This window comes from Crotalus tigris, unplaced genomic scaffold (genome assembly GCF_016545835.1).
Source record: "Crotalus tigris isolate CLP2741 ecotype Arizona unplaced genomic scaffold, ASM1654583v1 scf7180000019563.1149672, whole genome shotgun sequence".
Taxonomy (NCBI): domain Eukaryota; kingdom Metazoa; phylum Chordata; class Lepidosauria; order Squamata; family Viperidae; genus Crotalus; species Crotalus tigris.
In genome coordinates, this window is record NW_024097595.1 from 441,468 (window position 1) to 457,018 (window position 15,551).

At 43.3% G+C, this 15,551-nt stretch overlaps 1 protein-coding gene and 2 long non-coding RNA genes across 14 annotated transcripts in view; 1 reads left to right on the forward strand and 2 right to left on the reverse strand.

Moving 5' to 3' along the window:
• Window positions 1-15,551, reverse strand: part of NFIB (nuclear factor I B) — a 335,263-nt gene that overhangs the window by 241,066 nt on the left and 78,646 nt on the right. The window lies entirely within an intron of this gene.
• LOC120317254 lies at window positions 3,180-11,218 on the forward strand. Of its 3 annotated transcripts, none has more exons than XR_005559171.1 (3): window positions 3,180-6,824; window positions 6,926-8,067; window positions 9,869-10,817. It is a non-coding gene; the product is annotated as an uncharacterized LOC120317254 (long non-coding RNA). The 3 variants fall into 3 exon arrangements; XR_005559172.1 differs by lacking the exon at window positions 3,180-6,824 and adding an exon at window positions 11,079-11,209 and having other exon boundaries at window positions 7,913-8,067; window positions 9,869-10,099; XR_005559173.1 differs by lacking the exon at window positions 3,180-6,824 and adding an exon at window positions 11,079-11,218 and having other exon boundaries at window positions 7,928-8,067; window positions 9,869-10,973.
• Window positions 11,074-13,188, reverse strand: LOC120317255. The gene is made up of 2 exons (XR_005559174.1): window positions 12,832-13,188; window positions 11,074-12,107 (listed from the first exon to the last, which is right to left on the reverse strand). It is a non-coding gene; the product is annotated as an uncharacterized LOC120317255 (long non-coding RNA).

Sequence of the window (15,551 nt, forward strand, 5' to 3'; positions counted from 1 at the left end):
AAGGGAGGCTAGGGGGGGGCTATTTGCATATTCATTTTCAAGTAGCCAATGAGCGGGAGTAGAACGAGAGGGCACCCGCTATAAAGTGTGTAATTCCAGACAGGTCAAAGACCCTGAAATCAGCGCATGTCACAGTAGTTTGTGGAGTTTCTTATACAAAAGTGTGTGTGCGTGAGTATGAGAGAGATGCTGAGATTTCGGCGGTTAAAGGGGGAAAAAAAGAGAATCCAAATATTGCTCTGGGAAGGGAAATGTTTTTAATGGGATTAACGGAAATCTAATTTACAGGCGTTCTATACATGACTTCAAAAGTCGCAGTGATTTTACTGTTAGTCACTCTTAGATAAACATTTTTAGAAATGCAGCAACGATTTGATCATAGAAAATGTTCTTTGGTTAATGGCAGAATCATAAGTGTACCTACAAGAATTTTGTTTTTAAAAAGCACTCAAATATTTGGATAAATGTAAAATGTACAGCCTATCTAGAAATTGTGCATACATAAATCACAAAGTTAATATTCATGGATGTAGCATTCATGAGAGTCTTGAGTTATCAGCTCTTCCAGTTAATGAAAATGTCAGATGCGCAAGGAATACAGAATCAGTTTCCTTGTATAAATGCACTGATTTCAATGAGCTGCTGACTAGACCTTTTGAAAAAGACTACTTCATTTGTGTAGTTAAATTTGGAAACAGAGGGAAGCTTCTGAAAGGATCCAGTTTGAACAAGCAATTGTATTGTATACTTCCTCCCTTCCTTTCTAGTAGTCAAATACTGTTTAATAGGTGTAAAAGTTTATCTTAGTGTCCAACATTATTAAAGGAGTTAAATAAATATATTTGGGAAGAAAATCATCTTGACATAAAGAGAAAGAGGAGAAAAAAAATTACAAAGATACAAGTAACAATTTAATGTTTACAGTTATCATCAGTATACAAAACAGATTTAAAAATCAGTCAATTATTTCCATTCTTGTTGCACATGTTTTGACTTTAAATTTGGAACTACAATACTAATGCATATTGTATTAATATGCATAGCTTTAAGTAGCTTTTTCAGAACACTCAAATTTCCAAATTAGAGGGTGTAGCATCTAAACTATATAGAATAATTCAGTTGGGTTGACTTCAGAAAAGTTGGCTTTTTAGCTCGAAATAGATGAATACATTGAAATATTTTGTTAAACTGTATAAAATGTAACACAAAGAAATGTGCCAATATTCCATATGTGCAGGATGAAATATTACAGTAATTTTTATCTTTATTAAAATTAAACTTCTAAAACTATTCATATTCAGACGAACAATTTATTAAAATCAAGAAATGAAAAGCTGCTTAAAAACTAGGAACAAAGCTTGGGTTTAATTTTGTTACTTCTATTTCATAATTTTAGAATATGTGCATTAAGGTAAAGAGGAACTGAACAATGTTCATTTAGTTTAGTAACACTGATTATGCTTATGCATTTTTTCATGGAAATCCAGTCAGGTAAAGTATCTGGTTATCAGGTTTCTTACTACTGGTAGGAGTTAACAAGATAGATAGATAGATAGATAGATAGATAGATAGATAGATAGATAGACAGACAGACAGACAGACAGACAGACAGACAGACAGACAGACAGACATAATCTTAGCATAATCAGGTCACAGTGTATGAAGACCTGATAATAAATGATTCCAGAATTCCGGTCGAGTCTTATAAAAAATATGAGTGTTACTACAATGAATAATATTGGATTCCTAGTAAGTAGTTGAATATGAAAGAAGGAAAATATAAATAAGAAACAATGGGGCAATAAGGACAAATATTTCAAAAAAGAAAGAGGAGAAATGTAAAGAATAGAAGAGTACTGTTACAAACTGCTGTTAACAAAAAAGGATATATTACGTGTGTATGTGTGCAATGTTTGATGTGTTTTGTTTTGTTTTGTTGTTCTAAAATAATAAAAACTAAAAATAAAATAAAATAAATGATTCCAGAGTTAATTTGAAAGTCTGAAACCTCATCAGTAACAGGAACCAAGAACCTTCTAAACTAAAAGAAAAACAGCAGTGAATGTAATACATAGTGAGAATTGAGATGAGCAACATGATGAACAAAATGCTAATTTGTATGAACTAAAAGGAAACCATTGCATCCTTTTAAACAAAGTCACTTTTCTATTCACAAGCCCATAATTACATAAGCTGATAAACCTGATTTAATTATGATGTGTATCATTTTACAAAGCTTTTTTAAAAGAAATATAATCTCAATATAATGACATATTTTAACTGGCATCCTTGATAAATAATGTAATAGCATCCTTGTGCCAGAAGCCTTAAACATTCTGTAGTGAGTGAATGCAGAGTGAAACAAAATTTTAGAATAAATAATATGGTCAACACATTTTATTGGTATTCATTTTGCTTCTTTAAAAATGAACTTCAGTGTGCACCATAATACAGGGCTTTTCAACCAGTGGTACGGGTACCACCTGTGGTACATTGGCACCTGGCAGATGGTACGCGACCATCCTAGAAAAGTGGTAGCAGGGGAGGGGAATGAGCTGAACCGGTGGCAGCACCGCACAAGCCTGAGCGAGAGATGGCTGGAGCTGCACGGCTGTCAGGGCTCAACGGAAGCGCCAGGATCAGCGCCAGGCTCCAGGTAGAGCTCAATGCTGATCCTGGCACTTCTGCTGAGCCCAGAAGAAGTGCTGATCAGCTGGAATATTGCAGCCCCTCCAGGGTCTTGTGATTTACATTCAGATGCTTGGCAACTGATTCATATTTATGACAGTCACAGTGTCCTAGGGTCATATGAGATGACCACAACCTGCTGCAACTACCCAGCAGACGGGGGGAATAAAAACCAAACACCCCCCACCCCACCCCCACTGCCAATCCTCAACAGAAATGCTCACAACTATGGAAACCTCGGACAGGAGGAAGAGCGCTGCCGGGTGGGCAGGCGTCTTGCTCGGCTGTGGCTTGGGGGGGCACTTTTTTCAGTGCCATTGTAACTTCGAAAGTCACTAAGCAAACTGTTGTAAGTCAAGGACTACCTGTACTTTATCACTTTTTTCCTTTTTTTTTTTGGTCATCAAGTTTTTGACACCTTGCTAGGCGACTGGTGGTACTCGGATATTGCCATGTCCTAAAAGTGGTACAATGGGTGAAAAGGTTGAAAAGCCCTGACATAGAAATTATTAATATAATTAAATGATCATTCTGGATTTTGGTTTTCTTCTTAAAAGTGATGAAATTATTTTTAAGTTACGTAAATATGTGTTTTGCTATCTCAACCACCAAATCTTCCTAGTAACTATAATAGATTTACTCCATTGTAACTCTTATATTTCATTTTGAATAAATTACAATAAAATATAACAGTTGCATAAAAATATTTTAATATACAGTCTACAAAAATATTCTTCATACAAGTGTCAAGAACTAAGTTTTGTCTCTGATATGGGGGAATGTTAACAAAGATTTTAAAACAGCATCATAAATTATTGTTTAATTAAACTTTCTAATAGTTGTAATTTTCCTTTTTTTCATTTTTTTCTTACCATGCTACAGTCTTTGATAAATAGGATTAAAATGATTTCCTAGCATATCTTTTATCTGATGCACTAATGCAGATACTATTCAAAGAAGTACTGTATGATGAAATAAATACATAGAGGTTATTTACAGGAATTATTCTGTCTTCTCTGTGATGCAGAATAGTGCCTAAAATATTGCCTCTATCTAGCAATATTTACCAAGTTAAATGGATGACATCATTATGATAATAGTGATTATTTACTGTTCAATATTACAAATCCTGATATCTTGAATTTAAAATCGTAGTTGACAATTTTTATTGCTTTCTTTTATAGCAGAAGATGTTATGATATTTATATCACAATAGACAGTTTGAGATAATATTCCTGGATGTCAATAGGTAATTTGTATATAACAACCTCAGAATGAATCTCTCTTGAATCAGATGTAATTATAGTTCAATCCTTTGCTTGTTTACATAGAAAGTCCCACTGAGTTAAGTGGCCATTACTCTTGGGTAAATATATATGTTTGCAGTCACATTTCCTATTTCTTAAGGATAAAACATTTCTAGTGAGTTCTCACTATGCAGTATTCCCTATGCATGTTCTTCTTAAAGTTATCTACAATTTTACATTATGTGGTTTAATTATTTTGTAGATTGAAAAAGTCCTTCATCTGGCATAAGATATGTCAGCTAAAGCAGGGGTCCTCAACCCCTGGTCTGTGAACCAGTACCAGACCGCGGTATGCCAGCAACCGTGCCGCATAAACAAGCAAAGCCCTGTCTGCGAGATGCAGGCAGCACACAAAACCATGCACCCTCCAGGCCATGGAAAAACCTCTCTCCACCGAACTGGTCCCTGGTGCCCAAAAGATTGGGGACCTCTGACCTAAAGACCATATTTACGAGAAGAATAAACAGATCAAAATAAGTTGTTTTAATTTCCTACAACTGGGCTAATCTGTTAGCAATCCTCATTTTCCATAAACTGCCATGAATACAAGTTTTTTTATATCGATCGATCAATATAGATATATAGATATAGATATATAGATACACACACACACACAAATCTCATCCTACATCCTTTATGCATCTGTATTAGGGTATAATCTGTGAACCTTTGTTTGCTTGTTGTTTTTCTTTTAAAGAACATTCAGCAACTTCTGATATTATTACATAATTATTATTACCATGACATGCATATACAGTATATTCAAATAATTGCTATTAGAGTAGAAACTATTAAAATGTAGAATGGAGCAAAAAAATCAATGGAAATATAAATAAGCACTGCATTGAAACTGTGCAATGCAATCACCAATTTATATTCATTTTCTTAACAAATAGCCCAGTTCAAAATTATATATTTACAGTCAGCCAAATAATCAAGGTACTGTATTAAACTTAATGAAGTATTACTTTCTGCAACAAGATTTTCATTAATGGTGGAGATCATTAACTCCAGGTTGGCCACCCATTTAGGGAAAAGTGAATGCCAAGAAAGAACAACTTGTAGACCTACGTATGCTATGGTTAAGGAACAAGAATCAGTTTCTTGATCTAGACTAATTTTAGTTGTCCAGTATCCCACCAAATTGTGGAAGCAAAACACAGCTTCCAAATCAGTATTTCTCTCTTGTTCTTAGAAAACCAAATATCTCCAGCTTGTGAATGAAGAAGATATTGTCCTCCTGGTCTGCCCTCCAAGGAAGATCATTATTAGAGTTTTCACAGAGGAAAAGGCCTTCATGATTTTCTAGGCTTGGACATTAGGTACAATACTGTAGGCCAATGTTAAATATTTTCTGAATTTTTTTCTTTTACAGCCTGACAAGAGTTGCATTCAATTTTTGAAATATGCCAGTGTATCGGAACAGATACAGGTGGGACAAGAGGGCTCAACATAAAGCACATTTTAACAGCAAATATGACAAATTATTGAATATGCATACTTCAGATCTTGGTGTTTTCTTAATAACTGCTTATCCTGAACCCCATCACTTTCTCTTTTTCCTCATGAGGCAGGCTGTAATTTCTGGACAACTGGGATAGGCTCCAATATCCATCAACTAGAGTTGGATATGTATGCTTGGAATTTAAAGAACTCTAAGTGAAAGAATACCAGAACTGAAAAATGTCCACAATATTCCATAGAAAAAAAAAGTACTCCTATTAATCACAAATGTGTTGAATAATTTCAGCCTTACAGTATATTGGGGAGACAATGGATGCATAGGTCTATTGCATAGTTAGAAATCCATGGCAATTACTTGCAAATTTCCAGAATTATGGCAATAAATCACTACCCTGATCACTTTTGCTGTTTTGTTCTTCCTATCCTCTCTGTCTAAAGAGATGCTAAAAGCATAACTTTGTCACAAACCAACAAATTCTGTTGTTCCAATGTCTTTAAACTGGCATGGCCTGTTGGCAGATATGGCTCCCTAAGAAAAAACCAGCTTCATATAAGGAGCCTAATTTTATTTAATCTAGACTAGGTTCCATTATAGACTAGAGTAGCTTCCATTACAAGGAAGGAGAAAGGGAATTGGTTTCCTGCAGTTATTTTGAAGTCTCTCATGTATTTGTGTCTTCTGCTCATTGTACTTTCCAAATAATGCTATACAGGGAGCAAGGATAGTTAAAATAAGACTTGCCTTCTTTCTTGTTTGTGTGAAATCTTCCTGCAAATTGTAAATGTATACATTTAGTTTTATGAAACTCTAAAATGTAACCATTCAGTTTCTTAAAATATTTTCCAAAAATAGGTAAAGCCTCCAAGTTCTCATCCTGATATACTAATGAAATACAAACAAGAGCTGAGACTGCTAGGTTTTTGTTTCTGGTATTTTTAGTTTAGTTTTGTTATTTGATTAATCTCCCAGAACTTGGCTTTCAATTGCCAGATATGTTTCATCAGAACTGTAGCAGAACAGAGGCCTGTATAGGGAAAAAAGAAAGAAATAAGGGGAAGGAGAAAGCATAGCAGCTAAGGAGAGGTTAAATCACTGGATGGGAGATGAATTCTCTAAGTGATGCTATTGTACTATTGATAGGTGATGGGCAGGCCATCTTGATTTGGCTGCAGTGTGCCCTCCATTCTTTCCTATTGTCTGGCCAAACCAATTCTAACCCATTGGTGAGGCTAAACAATGGAAAAGCAGAAATCTCCCACCCCATGAATGTGTGACTCAAGCAGGGAACCCAATCCCACCCCAAAGGAATCTAGACTAGAGGAACATCCAACAAACATTGCAACAAGGCATGGATTAGAACAGAGGTCCCCAACCTTTTGGGCACCAGGGACCGGTTCCATGAAAAGAGGTTTTTCTGTGGACCGGAGGGTGCGGATGGGTTGGGGACCCCTGTGTTAGAATGAAGATCTTACTTTATTCTGTGGGTGGACCAGAGTCCCAAAAGGAGAGATTTTGATGGGGGAGGTTTTGTAAGGTGTCAGGTTCAATAAGAAGGGATTTAGCCGATTGGGGAGTTTCACAAGCCTGCAGAGAATAAGATACTTTTGACTTTAAGAAACTTTCCCATCAGGAATCTCTACTTCCAAGTAGGATTTCAAAGAGACACAGCAACAGGATCAATTGAAATAAGAGAGGAACAAGTAGCACCTTTTTCTCTTCTACCATATCTAGATTCTAAATCCTAGTCTGATGATTCTTTCAATTTGCCAAGGCCACAGCTTTCAACTTCTATCTACTGCCTGGGCTAGAAAATACTTTCCTGAAGACAGATCCAAGCCAACACTGCCCTTGATCTTTCAACTGTTCAGTGCTATTTCATTTGCTAATAAGAGGGAAAGACTCAGCTTTGGGGAAAACCCAACTTCTTTATCCAGTAATTGCAAAGCCAACGAATCTCATCCTGGCCAATTCATTTCCAAGCTCAACAAATCAACTAAGATTTCTTTTTTTCCTAACATGACCATACGTTTTTGTAAGCTTTCTCCCATGGCAACTGGTGGCCTTTACTCCCAGGTAAATATACCCAGAGTCTAGTCTTCACGTCCACTAAAGGCTCACTGAAATTAAGGGCCCCTGTGCTGGAGCTGACCAGCAATGGAAGAGGAGGAATGCTTCTCTGAAGCTCTCCTTTTTAATAAGACCCAGAATTCTGGGGCTACGAGGAAGCAGCTTGGAAGAACTAGACCTCCGCAGCCCAGGCGGAGCGGGGTTCCTCTCACCCTCAAAACGAAAAAACCCGGATGTTGAGTCAGCCACTGTCAGCAGCCGGGGGCCCCCCCAACGCTTTCAGAGCCCCCGGGAAAGCATTTAGCGCAGACCATCTACCGTAACAGGCGAGAGAGGCACTGCTCGGGAGCCGCCTCAGCCTGACTCCCAGCCCCCTTTCGCTCGCCCAAGTTCAGAAAGAGCAGCGCTACCGCCCGCTCCTGGTTCTGCCTGGCAGGGCGGCGGGAAAGAGGCCGCTCGCTCGCCGCCCGCCGCCTCTCCAGAGATCCAGGGGAGTCCTGGGCGGAGGAGGGAGCGGTTGCGAAGCCCACCAGGGAAAGGGTGAGTCTGGAGGCGGCGCGCGAGCCACCCGGGACGTCTCCCACTGTTTTCGGGAGCGAAGTGCGAGGGAGCCGCCGACCCAGACAGGCCACTTGGGCGGCAGGGTCAGCTCTTGAGTGTAAGCGGGGGCGGGCCTGAGTCTGAGACAGGAGCGCCGAGGAAAGCCACGGAGCAGGCGCGGGAGCAGGAAGCAAGTTTCTATACTTTTTTCGCGAGAGCGAGAGGTGGCTCGGCGGGCTCAGCTCATTGTGGGTGGTTTGAAGATGCCCCCTCAGAAGGTGGAAGAGAGGAACAATAATGGAGCCATTCAAAACTTCTACCCGCTGCCAAGGAAACGGGGCTGGGGGCTTCTGCTTTGGACTGACTTAGCTGAGAGGCTGGCCAGGCCGGTTTGAATCCACCCCCACCCCCGCCTTCCTCAGACCCCAAATTCCCGCGTGAATGAGAGAAACAGGAGGGGCATCGGATTCTTCACTTGGCTTTAGATGGGAGCTCCGGCCCGCTGACTTCCCGGCTCTTGCAGATTCTGTAGTGGCCGTTTTCCTTCCCTCCTGCATTTGGGCTTTGTCTGCACAGACATCTCACCTGCCCCCCCCCCTCCCCTCGTTGCCTGGAAGGAAATTTGTCCAGGCAAACGGATTTGGGGGGTCTCCCTATTAAACCTCCGTGAACCCTGTTGAGCTCTGTTGGTTTCCACGACCTCCTTTCACTAGAATATCCGGAGCGGAGCGTCGTCTGAACGCCAGCTACAGCCCAGATTCCGAGGAAGAACATTCCCGGCCTACCCAGAGATGAAGCAGGCGGCTTCGCCAATCCAAAGAGCCTGGGAACCTAGCCGGAAAGTTTTAAGTGCCGGTATTAAGTCTCCCTTTCTACCAAGCAAAGGGTGCGGAAACAGACACACGTTGTGTATATGTATTTCCGCGCCTTTTCCTTAGTAGAAAGGGAGGCTTAAAACTGGCACTTAAAACGTGTGTGTGTGTGTGTGTGAGAGAGAGAGAGAGAGAGGCTGGCGCTTAGAAAGGGAGGTTTAGAATTGGCACTTAAAAGTTGTGTGTGTGTGTGAGAGAGAGAGAGACCGAGAACCCTTAGATCAGTGTTTCTCAACCTTGACAATTTTAAGGCACGTGGACTTCAACTCCCAGAATTCCACAGCCAGCAATGCTGGCTGTGGAATTCTGGGAGTTGAAGTCCACATGCCTTAAAATTGTCAAGGTTGAGAAACACTGCCTTAGATCCTAGTTTGACGTGGAGTACATAACTGGGATTTGGCCCGCTGTTCCTCCCTCCTTTCCTGGCGGTTGGTATCACCCGTGCCCAGGCGGTCTTAGGCGGGACAGGTACCACCTCAAGGCTCTCGGAGGTGGGCAGGAGGCAGCTCGCCCGCCCCTTCCTTCCCTGCCTCCCAACAACTTCAGAAGCGAATCCAGGGAAAGACGCGTTCTGCGACTCGCCTTCGTTCGGGCTGGCTGGCTGGCTGGCTGGCTGACGCGGGAGGAAAGCGGCGCTTCTTCTCAGTCGGGACAAAGTATTCCCTACTTCCTGACAGCCCTGGTTCGGCTACCCCTTCGCCGAACCAAACCCGATCGGAGCGGGGCATTGGCAAAGAAAAGTCTGGGGCTCTCAATGCTGTTGCTTTTTTGACGGAAGAAAGCGCTTCGATAGATTTTTTTTTTTTCCCGGTTGGAAATTAAAACGCGAAGCTATTTCAGTCTCCTGGCGGAGTTTTCTCTCCCCCCCCCCCGTGAATATTAACTCTTTCCAATAAATTGATCCCCCGCCCTTTTTTTCTTTCATGCAGGACCCAGCCGGACTTCTCGAAGCCAGCCGACCCGCGCAGTTCTGTACTATAAAATCTGCTGATGTTTTCTGCCTTTATTATAATATAAAACAATGTACGGTAGACTGGTGGATAAATAGATAGAAGTTATGTACCGGCTGTACTCAAAACACAAGATTAGTTATGGGCCCTTGATATTTAGGGGCGAAGTTCCCGACGCAGAATATTTCTTCAGCCGCACCCCCGCCCCAAGTAAGTCAGACTCCTGTGTCAGGAAGGCATTTGCATAAACTCTGCTCACACTTTAACTAGGTCAGTTAAAGTCCTAGTAGATCTATTCTGACGATATGCCAAAACATAATAGATGGTTATCTTTTAGATGGGTAAGAGGTTAGAATGTTGTTTTTAACTACTTGGGTACTTTATTATTCAGTTTATTGTGGGGATCCAGAAAATGCTTTAATCCAGAAAGCTGCTTAATCCTCCCGCCTGGCTAGTACGCTTCAGAGAAAGCCTCTAGATCTTAACACCTTTCAAGCTCAGATAATTCAGACTTCAGCCGAACAACTTCTTTCCTGTTCAAAGAATGTCTTCAAAAGAGGGAATGTGGGTAAATGCTGTTACGTTTGAATACTAGAAATTGGTTATAGATGTAACTAATCAGTAGTACTTCCCAGTGAACGTTTTGTCTTGTATTACTCCAAACCACCCGGTGTATGTACAAAATATGCCTGCGACGTATTAATCTTTACCCTTATTGTTCTAAAATTAAATTCTAGCCGTTTTCCCCTTCTGTTTAATTTATCCCTGAACGGAGAAATTTGGAAAGCTAAAGATCCATGATTCTGGAGTGGTGGTGGTGGGGAATATCTTGCTGATTTTTACGGTATTCACCACAGTAAAATGCCGAATTCCATCTTAATTTTTTCACTGGTGCTACTTCAGTCAATAAATTCATTCCCTGCGAACCCAGAATTTGCTTAGAGATTGAGTTTAGCACGCATCAATTTAATTTGGTGATCGGTACGATTCTTTTGCTTCGTTTCCTGGACTCTGACGCCCGACTCCCAAGTATCCCGGACATCTGCGGAGCCTTAGCTGTAGCCGAAAAAGGCACCCCGGCCCAGTTGAGTGACGGGCAGTCGCCGAACATCGCCGGGAGGGGGGGCTCCTCGGCGCCCTCCAGCAGACATAGCAGCCTCTCTCTCTCTCTCTTTTTTTTTTTCTCCAGAAAAACCGAAGACGATGGGTCAAGGTGACTGGCACAGCGGCTGGACGTCTCTGTCGAAGGCAGCTCATCAGCCTATGATTCCTTCAGGGGAGCGGAGTTTGAGCGGTCCAGGAAGACGGCGGAGATTTGGAGTCACTAGGAGCTCGCTCCAGTTTGATTAGACTCGCGGTTGTGAAACTCCAGCGGGAGTTTCACTGCGAGGTGATCAGCGACCCCAGACCACTGTCCTGCAACTCATTCCAACCACTACCTGGGACTTCCGGCCCGCGGCCAAGTGCCGAAAAGGAACTTGCTTCTTTTCCTATCCGAGATGTTTGTTTGGGGGGGGGGGGTCGATCAGCTCAAGCAATCTCACCTACGACTTTACAGTTACCCCTGGAGAGAAAAGCACTTTTTTCAGTGTCCCCCCTCCCCTTGGCTTAGAAGGCAGCGAGACTACGCGAGTCTTGGTGGGTTTCTTCTAAGTCAGTAAGTTTCAGGCCCCGGGTCTTGGCAGCGGAAGACCTCTAGTCCTGGGCCGTGGGCTACAGCTACACTTAAAGCCCCAAGCCATAGGGAGAAATCCTGGGAGAAACTGTCTCGGCTGGGCTTCGCAACGCATCAGTTTAGTCGAACCCGTTTGCTCTTGTGTTTACATAACCGGAGCCATTCATTGTGCGTGCAGGGACGAGCAGTTTCTCGGGGAAGCTGAAGACGCGCTCTGCGCGTGCTCCGAGGGGCGAAACTTTAGGATCCTCAGCAGCGCGACCAAAGTTTGCAGGTAACTCAACAAGTCCCTTCAGGGCAACCCTGAAGTTCAGGCCAGGGTTCCGGCTGAATCTGCGCGCAAAGGGGTCTCGCTGGGTCGATCCGAAGCGTGGCCAAATGCCAGAGGCACAACCCGAGCCGCTTTACCTAGGCAGCGGCGCTTTCTTCGGTCCACGTCCGCCAACTTCGCCCTGTGGGGAAGGCGCCGAAGCTCCGGTTGGGCCAGAAAGATAACCGGCAAACGGAGGGATTCTCGGCCGGGAGGTGGGCGCCATCGTCTTTCTGCGTCAGAAAAGAAGAGGCAGGAGATCAGCAGCAAAGCCCCGCGTCCCAGGAGGACACCAACCCGCGGCGGAGCTATTCGGGTTATGGCGGAACCAGAGCCGGCGAGCAAACGCGCCAACTGCAGCTGGGGAATCTAGGCCAGGCGGGGGAACCGGAGAAGCACTAAAACCTAAGGCGGCTCTCAAGCTGCACCCGGGGGGGGCGAACTCCCCCCCCCTTTGATGGGACCACCCCCTTCTTTTCCTGGAGACACTTTCGCCTGGGCTTTTCCACAAGCCAGGGTCTCTCGAAGCACTCTCCATTTACAAACGCCCAGGTCTTCTTGACACTTTTCTCTCCTTAAGAGTGGCTCATTCAATAAGGGTTAATTTGAACCTGGATGCGTGGCGGTTACTCGGACAGTTACCCAGCGTTAACTATGTTTCTTCCTAATATGAGCGGCCTCTTCACGCGTGCCATCCCTTCTCCCCCCCCCGCACAGAATCGCATTTTGCGCTGCACTCCTTTCCTAAGGGAGAAACAATGGCACCTGTACATCTGGCATTCTCTTTCCTTTTTCCTGCGAGGAAGAGGGGGTGCTCCACAAAAAAACCCTGCAGAGCTAATGATTGCCTGGTCCAGTGCAGAGTGATGGATTTTCCAGCCCTCCCCCCCACAGCCTCCTTCCCAGCCAAAGCAAGAAGAGAGCAAAAGAGCAGTGCAGCTTCCTCCCCTTTCTCACCTAGGCACTGCTTCCAAAGAAATAGATGCAGGGAGAGGGAGAGGCAGCTACAACCTTCACACCTTCAACCAACTTCTTCTTTTGGGAGGAAGTCCTGCACAGCAATGATGCCCAGATCAGATAACCTAATCCAGTGATGGCGAACCTTTTAGAGACCGAGTGCCCAAAAACTGGCCCCACCCCTGCCCCGCCCCTACCCTGTCTCCCACCCCGCCTGCTCACAAGGCCACTCCCACCCTGCCTTCAGGGCCTGCCGCAGATTGCCCAGCAGCGCCATGGCGGCCACACCCTCTGCCCACGCCCCGCAGCATCAACTGTGCGGGATGGGGCGTGAGGGCAGAGTCTTCTCTATGCTGCCTGGCTGCCATGTCCTTGGCTGTGCTGCTCTGTGTGGCCACGCTCTGGGGCGACTCTCCTCCAGGGGGGCTGCTGGTGGGTCATGGGGGGAGGCGAGGCTGGGGCAATGGCACATGTGCCCACACCCGTCCCATAGGTTCGCCACCACTGACCTAATCACTCCCACTGGAATGCACTATCTGGGCTTAGCTATTCCAAAAGATGCCAAGAAGTTAGCAGCAGCTTCCTGTTCCTTTTTATGCTCTTTGGCTTCTTTTGAGTGGATGGTATGAAAGAGTGGGCAAGTTTAAGCCACTGGGTCAATCAAATGATTAACCCTCCCTCTCTCTGTTACAGCTAAGGGGAAATAGCTGGTGAACAAGAAGAGACATTTGTTCCTGCTCTTTCCCTAGGATACTAGTTTAGTCTCTTAAATATCTGAGAAACACAAGAAGGCATGAAAACAGACGTGGGGAAACATGAATCAGCTTAACTTTATTCACACATGTAGCCCACAATACCCAACAAGTGTATTAGGAGTCCAGTACTTCTTTCACTCCAAGTCCTTAAGTAAAGACTACAAATTCCATATCACCCTACAAAAAACCCTAACATTCCAACCCTGGACTGCCATCTAATGGTATTCCTGATTTTTACAGGCCCGATTTGGCAGCTCTACATACGCATTCAGTAGCATGTATTGGCTACTGAATTTCTACCTCACAGGTGGCTGCTACTATCAAACAGGAAAGGAGTCTACACTTAGTTAATCTTTGGAAGACCCAAGGCTACTGAATGGGTACCGACAGGGCTGGGCCACCATAGAGTTTGCAAAAGGACTGAGTCAAATATAATAACGGTTAGGTCTCATCTGGTGATGGGTTGTTGCAGCCAAGGAGCCATATGTGAACCCGTACACCAACTTGAAAAGTGACCATACAATGGACACAAACTCACCATAGATTATAAAGAGATTTGAAACAGAGGTAGACAAAACTCAGCTTTCTCCCAGAAGTACAAGAGTAAAAATAAAAAGTGTTGCGCTACTGCTACCATAAAGCTAATACAATCAGGATGAGCCTCAGGTTGTCCCGTGCATGAAACAGCCTAAATTTGGCATAGGTTGTTATTATGTTTGTATGAATGTAATATTCAAGCCAACACTAAACAAGGAGAACTAGATTTCCTAATCTAATTGAGAAACATGATAGGTGTCACAAGTGTGAGATATCACTCATGATTGGTCCACAACTCTGGAAAGCTATAGTTTCCAGATCCTGGGAATCCTCGGTATGGGGGTATTGTATGTAGTGAGAAAAATATTCTTGCACAAAAATAGAAGAACCAGAGCATGGAAATCCTGTTGAAAGAAACACAAAAATAGTGCCACTGTAGGAGTTTGTAAAGAGGTCATGATATCCAGAGGTAGAGGAATTGAAAACAATTGAGCCCTGTACATCTGACTTCAGAAGATCTAATTTTGATGAACTCTTAGGAAAGGTAGATTGAAAATAATGGCTTCAAATCCCAAAGGAGAAAGGTATCGAGGAAGGTTGGGAAATCCTACAAAATTGGATATTGAAAACAATATCCATGGCGCAGCAGTTAGAGTACAGTACTGCAGGCCACTTTAGCTGACTGTGTTCAGCAGGTCAGCGGTTCAAATCTCACCGGCTCAAGGTTGACTCAGCCTTCCATCCTTCCGGGGTAGGTAAAATGAGGACCCAGATTGTTGGGGGCAATGTAAATATATATATATATATATTGCTTACTGGTGTACACCGCTTAGAGAGTGCTTGCACTTAAAGCGGTATATAAGTCTCATAAATAAATAAATAATTCTCACAAGAAGAGAAAATGAAGAAATATTGAAGCCAGGGTAGATATATTAAGGATCCTCTAACATTTTGAAGACCTCATCCTCAGGTCCTACTGTACTGGTGGTGGGAGTGTTCTTGGGGGGAGGGGGGAATGAACAAAGAATGACAGAAGTGTATGCCAAAAGTATATATTCTCATCAGGATCACCCAGGGCACCCAAGCTCATCCCAACTGCCTAGATAAAATAAGCAGGAACCTTTATAGGGCAACAGCGATATAGGAAAATGTCAAAGGCGGACATTTACTGCACTTACAATGGCAAAGTTATCTAATCATACTATGCTGAAGAAGGCAATAGTAAACCACTACTATGTTTTTTACCATCAGATGAATAGAAAATACAAAACAATGGATAATATATTCTAATGCAGGGAAAGGTGGAAGGAAAGAGAAGAAGAGAAAGACCAGCAGCAAGATGGATGGATGGAGTCAGTTACAATGGCAATGAGTGTACCCACCATTGAGAGACTTGAAAAAACAGATTAGGAGGGGGGGAGGAATGCA